Here is a 9958-nt window from a genome sequence, read left to right as displayed (position 1 = left end):
GAGGATGTGAGAGGTATTGAGAGCTATCCATGAGTGCAGCTCAGTTACTCTATTTGCTAGACTCTGAATATTCATTGAGTAAATAGTTAAGTATTTGGATGGAGATGATTGTTGTGACTGAGGATGGTGACTGTTAGTGGAGTAAGATGGGGGCAGTGTAGAGGTAATTTTGGGGAGAGAAGAGGGGCCAGGGTTGGGATGGATATTTCCAGAACAAAGTAGGTTTTTAGTGAGGAGAGTGTGTGTAGTAGATGCTAGATAGAGTTTGTATAGTTTTGACTTAGCTTTGTGGGAAGGTTTAAAAACCTGTATTATGGATAGTTTATATAGACTTGAGATAGAGGTAGTAAAGAGATTAGGGGAGGTAGTAAAAGATGAAGTAGTTGGATATATGTTGTATGAGTGAGAAGTTGGTGAACATAGGAGTGGGTCAGAGAGATTGGAGTGGTAAGAGGTGGAGATAGAGAGAATAAGGAGTAGTGTAGAAGATATTAGAAAATAATACATGTTGGAATAAATTATGGTCAGATAGAGTAGGCAGAGAGACAGTGGTATAGATGAAGTGGTGTTGACAAGATTGACAGATTAGTAAGGTGGTTGTGGCAATAGGCAGGAAGTAGAATTGTAGTGGCTAGTGGGACAGGAAGGGGAGGGATAGTTAGGTATAAAGGTAATTGTAATGGGGTGTGTGGGAATGGGGGTAGGGTAGGGGAGTTAAGTGAGCCCGAGCGTATTTCCTTTTATTATGACTTTTTGTAATAATACAATATAGAAGAGGAAGGTTGGAGACTAATAAAAGTGACATAGTTGGTGACTGTATTTTGTAAGCTGAGACAGCAAGTGTCACAGGAAGTGTGCTAAGGGAAAGGTCACAGGTTTGTAGCTTGAACTTACAATTAAGACAGTTCTTACACTGGCTGACTAACTTGGAGTTTGTATTTCTCATATTGTGGCAATGTGAACGTCAAAGCTGAAGGCTACGTAGCAATCTATCATCATATGATCCGGAAAATATTATGTTTGGCTAACCTTTGCCAAGCTTTCAGTTGACATTATGTAGGTCAAAGTGGTGTAACATGTACCTGAACTGCAGTGCTTTTTACTAACATTCTGACAAAAGGACCCAATGTCCACATGTGTAGCAATTCTTCTTTACTTTCATTCCCATTTAGAAATGGAGCATACACCTTTGTCAGGAATAGCAAAAAGAAATCTTCATAGTCAGGGTTCCAGTAAGAAATTTTTTCTGTGGATCATTAGAGAAGGGAGATTCAGAAAAAGGTCTGCCTTCAGGACAACACAGTCAATACAGCCTACCCACTGTGATCCCAGTATCAAAAGTGCTCACGCTGTTGGAACCGCACCACAGGCTACTTCCTATGAACCTACAGCTATTACCATGTGAGAAACTGTCAATAAAAATGCAGATTTAACTTTTAAAATTCTGCCTGGATTACCAGAGTTTGATAACTACAGAAGAATGGGCTCCTTCTGTAACAGATGTGGCCTATGACTTGCAGGAAGTGTCAGATGTATCATTCAAGGATCTAGGAACTTAGCCAGACTTGAGAAGGGATGTGTTTAGGGTAGCTGCCATCCAGCATGGACCTGTGTAAATGGTGGTGGCACAGTTCCCAGGCAATGAACAGAAAAGATTTGTATTGAAGAACTATTTCCAGATGCTGCTTAATGAAGAGAGAGCAAAACGCATTTAATTGACATAGTCTCTCAAATGATGCACTGTTTCGCTATGCATGCAAATTATTTGGACATTCTAACCATCATTTACAGTTAGGTGGTTATAGCACATGGAGATATGTCCAAAGTTTTACACACAGCCATGACTGAGCACCAGAGCATGCAGCATACATGATGAAGTGGAAGGAACTGGACAATAAGAGTAGACTAGGCAGACAGTGGTTTAAAGAGAACTCACTGGCATGGTGTGTTAGAATATATTATAGCTATTGTCCAATACCTGGCAGAGCATAACATGGCATGGTACGAGGCATGTCCTATACACCAATGGCAATTTCTTAGACCATGTGCAGATTTTGTCACAGTTTGATTCCATCATGGCTGAACATTTGTGTCATATCAGTAACAGATCATTACTTTGGGAAGGACATACAGAATAAAATTATTCAGCTGATTGCAAATGCTACTTAAAGGACCATTGTAGGGAAAGTGATGGACGTTATGCACTTTTCTATAATTCTTGATTGCATGCCAGACATCAGCAATCAAGAGCAAATGATTGTAGTACTTCAGTATGTGGACATTTCAAGGACTGCAGTCATGGTTGAGAAACTTTATGGGATTTGTGCCTATGAATAATGCAACCAGAGCAAGACGTACAAGAAGCACTTCTTCAGAGACTGCAAAAACATTAACTGACAAGGATGCAACAATGGCAGCAATATGAAAGGGAATGAGCTGAAGTGCAAGCCTGGATAAAACAGATTAATTCAAGGGCTTTTTATGTGCCTTGTGCCTGCCATAATTTAAATCTATAGTTAGTGATACAGCACATTCATCACTACAGGTAGTGTCTTTCTTTGGATGTCTAAAGAAAATTTACACACACTATTCAGCATCAAAAAGCAGATGGCAGATCTTGAAATGACACAAATGTCACAGTGACGCCACTGTTGACTCACAGGGAATGCTGGACAGACTGTCAAGGCAGTATGATTTCAGGTGAAGGGAGCCATGGAAGCATCATAAGAGATAGGTGAAGCTTTACATACATGTGATGCCACAACGTATCAAGAAACAAGGGGACTGTGCTGAGAACTTGTGTCCTATCAATTCATTGTATATTTAGAGGTTTAGTATGATGTGCTGACAGAGGTAAATCATGGAAGCAAAGTCCACATATTGACATTTTTACATGTGTCAAAATGCTGGCATCACCTAGGGATTTGCTGGAGAACTACAGCAAAAGAAGGTTTGAACAAACGTGATGTCTACAAGGCAGCAAAAGAATTGGATGTTAGCACCACATTTCAGGAAAAATGGCAAAGTAAAGCGCATCTTTGACTATGAAAGAGCTAACACTGTACAGGCTCCAAAGGTAAACCTACATGTAGAGTTCTTCAATGTGCTGCTGGACACAATACAGTCACATTTACTGACCAGTTTGAGAAGCTTTCAGAGTTTAAGGCCTTTGGACTTTTATCAAATATTAAAACCTCAAGTGAAGTTGCGCAAGACACTTTGAGCCAACAGTCCAAGGCTCTGAAAGAATAACTGACAAGATAAGTGCCACTGTGCCATTGGTGACTATGACCTTTGATACAAACTGAAAAGCCTTTCTGAAATCACTGATACTGAATCACCACCACTGACTATTAAATTTCCTTATTTGCAACCACTTGCAAGACATCAATATAAATATTTATGTTTCACTGCACATGCATTTGACTGCACCTGTTGCAGTGGCTACTGCAGAATGCTGCTTTTCTAAACTGAAACTCAAAGATATATCTACATTCATCAACGAGGACAGACTTTCAGGCTTAGCTGCGCTCTCAATTGAGAATGAAGTCGGACAAGGTTTATCGCATGGCAGCCTCAATGAAGACTTTATCTGGAAGAAAATTCATAAGGTTCCACTAAAACTCTAGGTAGGTGCTCATATTTCCTTTCCAGTAATAATTTAGAATGCTGTACAGCAGTAAATTGCAGGTAGCACCTTAGCCTTGCTTACATAGTACTGTTGTGTATTCTCTGATTTTGCTTACTCCAGTAGGTAGGACCAAGTAGTACAAGGAGGAGGATGAATAGTAAGGGTATCTCATCTGGGGACAAGGAGCTCATAACATCCTTGTATTCTTCCCTCATAAGGCCAATTAGAGTACAATGGCCCCTTTGGCATGTACCTCACAAAGCACATGCAGCAGCTGGAGACCACAAGAGGTTCCTCACCAGAGGAATTCAGGGCCTCAAACATATACCCTACACAGACGGGCTAAAAGCCTTGTCCCTCTACTCAGTTTCATACAGACTATTCAGAAGTGACCTATGTCTGGCATACAAAGCAATCTCAGACCGTACCTTGATGGGACTGTTGCATATCTGCAAGTTAAGCTCCACTCGAGAGAAACCCACACATGTGACCTCAACCTGGTCAGTGACATCAATAGGACTTACTGATGGGGCAGATCTGTGACCCAGAGACTCCCCCATCTGTGGAACAGACTCCCTCTCCACGTCAAGCAGAGTACCTCAATCCCCCTTTTCAAGTGCAACTTGCATAACTGGATGGGAAACAGAAAATACACCCCTGGGATTCCACCTGTGTCCCTGCTGGACAGGGGCTTTAGATATATAAATATAGATTAGTACTAGGCTATGTGCCCTTGTGAGCCATTTTAAGCCTAGCCAATTATCCCTTGTGAGACTCAAACCCTGCACCTTGTGCTTGTAAGGCAAACACCTTAACGATTAGGCCATCTTCCCAACCCCTTTGGGTGCTGACTTGGCTAAACTCTTGGATAGGCTTATAAGAGCCTCAGCCTAATAACTTCCTATGATTTTTTTGAGGCAAAGACAGGTAGGAGAGGCAGGACTCATCACAAGGCCAGGACAGTGGGGAGCAGCAGGACTCAATGTGAAGCCAAGGCAGAAGAATTCCTGAACAAATGGCTCAGGGCAATAAACATGGCAGTAGCCAGAAAAGCTGAGGAGCTAACTGCACAATGAAGATAAATGACACTCCAGTATCTCATCTGTGTACATTCTGACTTCACCTGTTACTCTCTGGGCTTGAGCCTGTCTTCCTCAGTCTCAGTAATCCCCATGGCTTTTTCTTTTTAATTTCTCCAAACCTTTTGGGTTTCGAATACCATGATGGGAATTGTCCCCATTCTTAAATCAAAGTATGATTTAAGGTCATGAAATTAGTACTGTTTTAATCTTTGATGTCAGCCAGAGGTGTTCTTCGCAGCACCCGCAATGTGCCCAGTAATGACTCCCTGAAATTTGTACAGACACACATTATATATATAGACCCATTGCTCCTACTACTATTGGAACTGTCTGGTTGTGTTTCTTCCACATTGCTTTCATTTCTGACTGCAAATCCTGGTATTTTATGACTTTGTCTCTCTCTGTATGCAAGACACTGTAGTCACTGGGTGTAGCGATTTCAATGATCAATGCTACTTTTATTTTCATGGACCACTATATCTGATTTTCTCATGTCTGTCTTTTGAACTGTTAGTAATGGGCAATCCCATGTGATATAGACCATCATTTTCTATGAAGCTCTGGGGATATGTTTCTAGAGTTTTTCAGCTACATCAATATTATAATGTTTGTACAATCCCCAGTGAAACAGTCATGCCACATTATGCCTTTCAGTATACAGTCCTTCTGCCATTAGTATGTCACAACCAGCAACAAGGTGTCCTACTGTTACCAATTATGTTTTATAAAACCTACACTAGTCTGGTTCTCCCACGTTCAATGGACTTCTTAAACCAACATGCACACAGTCCACTATCTTGGGCCACCAATATTAACCTTTCATCTTTTTTGAATTTGCTTCTCCTTAATCATTCCTGCGTTCGATCCTGATCAACATGAGGTTGTTCCAAGAGTCTTCTATCTATGCAAAGTACAGGTGTGTACACTTACCATAAATGTAGATGTTAGAGTGTATTCACTGTTGCAGTCATCACACTTGGGTTATCTGCCTACAGGTAGCCCTCAGTTGGCCTGAATACCAGAGTCTTAGTATTTCTGCGTCGGATGCTGTCGCTTCTTCCATGACGTCAGGTCATCAGGGTTATAAAACAGACAGCAGATGCCATTACATCAGTTTTTCTTGCCCCAAATGTCAGGAGCCCCCAAATAGGGAGCTGGTATATGGTGGGGAACACCACCAGTAAAAAGTAAACACCAATGCCATGAGGAATGGCCATAGAGAGGAGAGGCAGAAAGATAGAGAAAGCCAGGGGGCTGGAGGGAGGGAAACCAGGACTGCAACAGTGAATACACTCGAACATCTACATTTATGGCACGTGTACACAACTGTACTACATTCTGCACGTTTCACTGTTGCAGTCATCACACTTGGGTTGATTCCCAAAGCTGAGGAAGGGTGGAGGCAGTCAAGAGGTGTTAGGGCTGGCTAGAAGGCCTTGCAAGACTGCTGTAGCAAATCCATCCCTGGATTTAGAAAAGATAGGTAAGTGGTAATGCTTGGTGAAGGTGTGTACAGAACTCCAGGTTGCAGCTTCCAGAATGTCCCTGGTAGGGGACTCCCATGAGAAATGCTGTAGAGGTGAAAGTGGCCCTAGCGGAATGTGGTCTGATCCCCTGTGGGGTAGGTTTTCCATGGTGTTTGTAGCAAAAATGGATGCAGTGTGCTATCCATTTGGAAATGGTTTGTTTTGAAATGGCCTTACCCTCTGCCCTGTAGCAAAGCTGACTAGCAGCTGGTCAGATTTTCTGAAAGGCTTAGTCCTCTTAAAGGTAGAACCTGAGCTGTCTGTGTACATCCCAGGAGTGCAGGATCCTTTCCCCTTTATTCTATGGATTAGGGAAGAAGGTTGGCAAATGGATGGACTGGTTTAGAACCACACTGGACACCACCTTAGGCATAAAGGATGGGTTAGTCCTGAGGGAGACCCTGTCAGCATGGAAAATAATGAAGGGTTCCACAGCCATCAGTGCCTGTAACTCAGACACTCTTCTTGCTAAAGTTATGGCTAAAAGCAAGTCTGTTTTCCAAGAGAGGAATTTTAACTCTGCTGAAGAAGCAGGTTCAAAAGGGGGAAGCGTGAGCTTTTCCAGTAGAAAGTTAAAGTCCCAGGCAGGGGTGGGTGCTCTCCTAGGGAGCCTTAAGTTGTTAGCTCCTCTCAGGAACTGTTTGATAAGAGGGTGAGAAAATAGAGGTGGCTCAGTATTATAATGAGCTGAGATGGCAGAGGCATGAATCTTAATGGAGGAGAAGGTTAAGCCTCTGTGGAGTAGCTCTGCTAGGTAATCCAGGATTAGAGGTAAGGAGGGCACTGCTGTGTCCTTCCCTTGAGACTGACTCCAAGAACAATATCTTTTCCACTTTTCAGTATAGGATTTCCTAGTACTAGGCCTTCTGGCTTCAAGAATGACATCCAGCACCTGTTTGCTGAGGGTTGCTGGTGGGGTAGTAAAGGGATAAGCCAGGCTGCAAGGTTTAGGGTTTGCAAATGTGGATGCAAAATCTGTCCCTCCTACTGAGACAGCAGGGTAGGAGTCTGGTGAAGGTGCCAGGGTGGCACTGTTGTCAGGATGCATAAAAGTGGGTACCAGCGCTGGCATGGCTAGTCTGGGGCAATAAGAATTGCCCTTGACATGTCCTGTTTTATCTTGAGTAGTACTCATGAGAGAAGGGGCAGAGGGGGAAGGCATAAATTGAGAGGTTTTCCCATTGAAAGGATAAGGCATCCACCTTCCAGGCCCTGCTGTGAGGGCTCCTGGTGCAGTATTTGCTCAACTGGTGGTTCTCTGAGGATGCAAAGAGGTCCACCTCCAGTGTCCTCCCCCACCTCTGGATCAGAAGGTTGAAGGTGTTGGGCTCTAATTTCCACTCATGTGGGTCTAGGAGATTTTTGCTGAAGTCATCTGCCAGTGAATTTTGTTTTCCTGGCAGGAATTGAGCTTGTAGATGCACTTGGTTGCTCAAGGCTGTGCTCCACAGGGCCATGGATAACCTGCAAAGTGGGTAAGAATGGGTTCCCCCATTTATGTACCACATGACTGTGGTGTTGTCTGTTTTTATAAGCAGTTGTCCTGGAAGTATTAGGTATTTGAAGGCTGTCAGAGCATTCTTTACTGCTAGCATCTCTTTTGGATTGATGTGCAGGAGAATCTGGCCTGGGCTCCAGTGGCCCTGAATGCATTTGCCTGCAATGTGAGCCCACCGTGCATAGTCTGATGCATCTGTTGTCAGGGTTTAGGTGGTGAGGTGTTGAGTGAAAAGCAGTTCCTTGTTTTGGTTGCATGCTTCTGCCCACCAAAGGAACTCTGCCCTTAGACAAGGTATGATAGGAATGACTGTTTCCAAGTCCTGAGAATGTTGGCACCAAAGACTTTTTAAGTAAAATTGAAGTTTCCTCATATACATTCTTGCATATGGAATTAGCAGAATACATGAGGCCATGAACCCTAAAGCTTGCAGTATTTTTCTTGCAGAAAACTGGGTTCTGGTGGCTATTTGTTTGAAGTAGCTTGTCATATAGACCTGTTTTTCTGAAGTGAGAAATGCCATCTGGGAAGTTGTGTCCAAGCTTGCTCCAAGGAATACAATCTTTTGACCGAGCACTAGTGATTTCTTTTCATTGATGGTGTAGCCCAGTGAAGTGAGAAGGCTTTTTACAAATGCCAGGTGCTAAAGTAGCAATTCCTGACTGTCCGCCTGAATCAGGCAGACATCCAAGTATGGGAAAATTTGGACATGTCTCTGCCTGCAGTATGCAATGGCTGGAGTCAGGCACTCTGTGAATACTCTGGGCACAGTAGATAAGCCAAAGGGAAGTGCAGAGAACTGACAGTCCACAAAGCCTGCCCTGAAACGTACATATTTCCAGCATGACTCCCTTATGGGGATGTGCAGATAAGCTTCTTTTAAGTCTAGAGTGACTAACCAGGCATCCTTGGCTAGCATAGGGAGAAGCTGCTGCAGGGTAAGCATCTTGAACCAGAATGGTGTTGAGAATTGAAAGATCCAGGATTGGGCACCAAGAGCCCTCTTTTCTGGGCACCAGGAAGAGTCTGGAGTAGAAACCCTGACCCCTTTGTTGTTCTGGAACAGGTTGAATAGCTCTGATATTGAGCAGGGAAAGTACTTGCTTTTGAGCCTCTGCCCACTGGTTTGGAGGAAGGTCTGGAAACCTTCTTGGGGTTGGCAGTGAATGAAGTAGAATTTGGATCCCTGGGATACAATGTTTAGGAACCATCGGTCCTGAGTAATGGACATTCAGTTTTTTGTATGAAGGGCAAGTCTTCCTCCTAGGGGCACAAGTAATTGGGCAGGGCTGGGAAGGATAATTGAAAAGTCATTGTGAACTTTTTCCATAAGGGGGCGGCTTACCACTCCCTGTTTTTGGGGTGGGGGTACTCCACTGTTTAGATCTCTGCATACCCTGAGACTGTAGTCTAGGTGGCCTGTTTCCCCTGGGTCGGGTCTGGGAAGGCCTGGAAGGGGCTGGAAAGGACCAGTTTTTAGAAGGCCAATGTCTACTGAATCTAGGTGGCTGCACTTGTAAGAATTCTTTGACAGTTTGAATAGATTTAGCTTTTTCTTCCATCTTTTTAAGAACAACTTCTGCTTTGGTGCCAAACAAACAGTCCTTATTTAAAGGAGTGTCTAGTAATTTGGATTTGACATGAGCTGGCAAGGTTTGTTCCTTCAGCCAAGCATGCCCTCTCAGTACAGACCCAGTGACTGCAGCCCTGAAAGATGCTTCTAGGGCATCAAAGCCACACTGCAAAGTATGCTTACTAACTTGGTTTGCAGAATGCATTAGCTCTTGTAAATCTTTATTTTCTGCACAAACTGGAAATACTATTTCTTGTTTAATTAGTTCCATAATATGTTAGTGGTACTTCAACATGTGAAACTGGCAATTCAATGCCCTGATGGCAAGAGTTGCAGAAGTATATACCTTCTTACCCCATCTGTCTAAAGCTCTGGAATCCCTGTCCAAAGGAGTAGGATTTTTGGCTGTAGTAGCCTTAATATCTTTAGGTCCCTGCGAAATGGTCTCTGGATCCGCAGTAGGATTCTTGAAAAGAAATTTGTGGGAATCAGGTACTCTGTAGTATCTGTCAGGTTTCTTAGGGGCAGTGGGTAATGTATCTGGAGTAAGACTAGATTCCATAAAAACATCTACAACATCCAGGACAGGAGGTATATCTAGAGGCCTGTGCTGAGACGACTCTAAAAACTCTCCGAGTCTCTTTTTGG

Source organism: Protopterus annectens, chromosome 1.part0, assembly GCF_019279795.1.
Source record: "Protopterus annectens isolate FY-2018-M chromosome 1.part0, PAN1.0, whole genome shotgun sequence".
In the NCBI taxonomy this organism is placed as follows: domain Eukaryota; kingdom Metazoa; phylum Chordata; order Ceratodontiformes; family Protopteridae; genus Protopterus; species Protopterus annectens.
The sequence above is the reverse complement of the archived record's forward strand: the minus strand, read 5'-3'. Positions refer to the sequence as shown.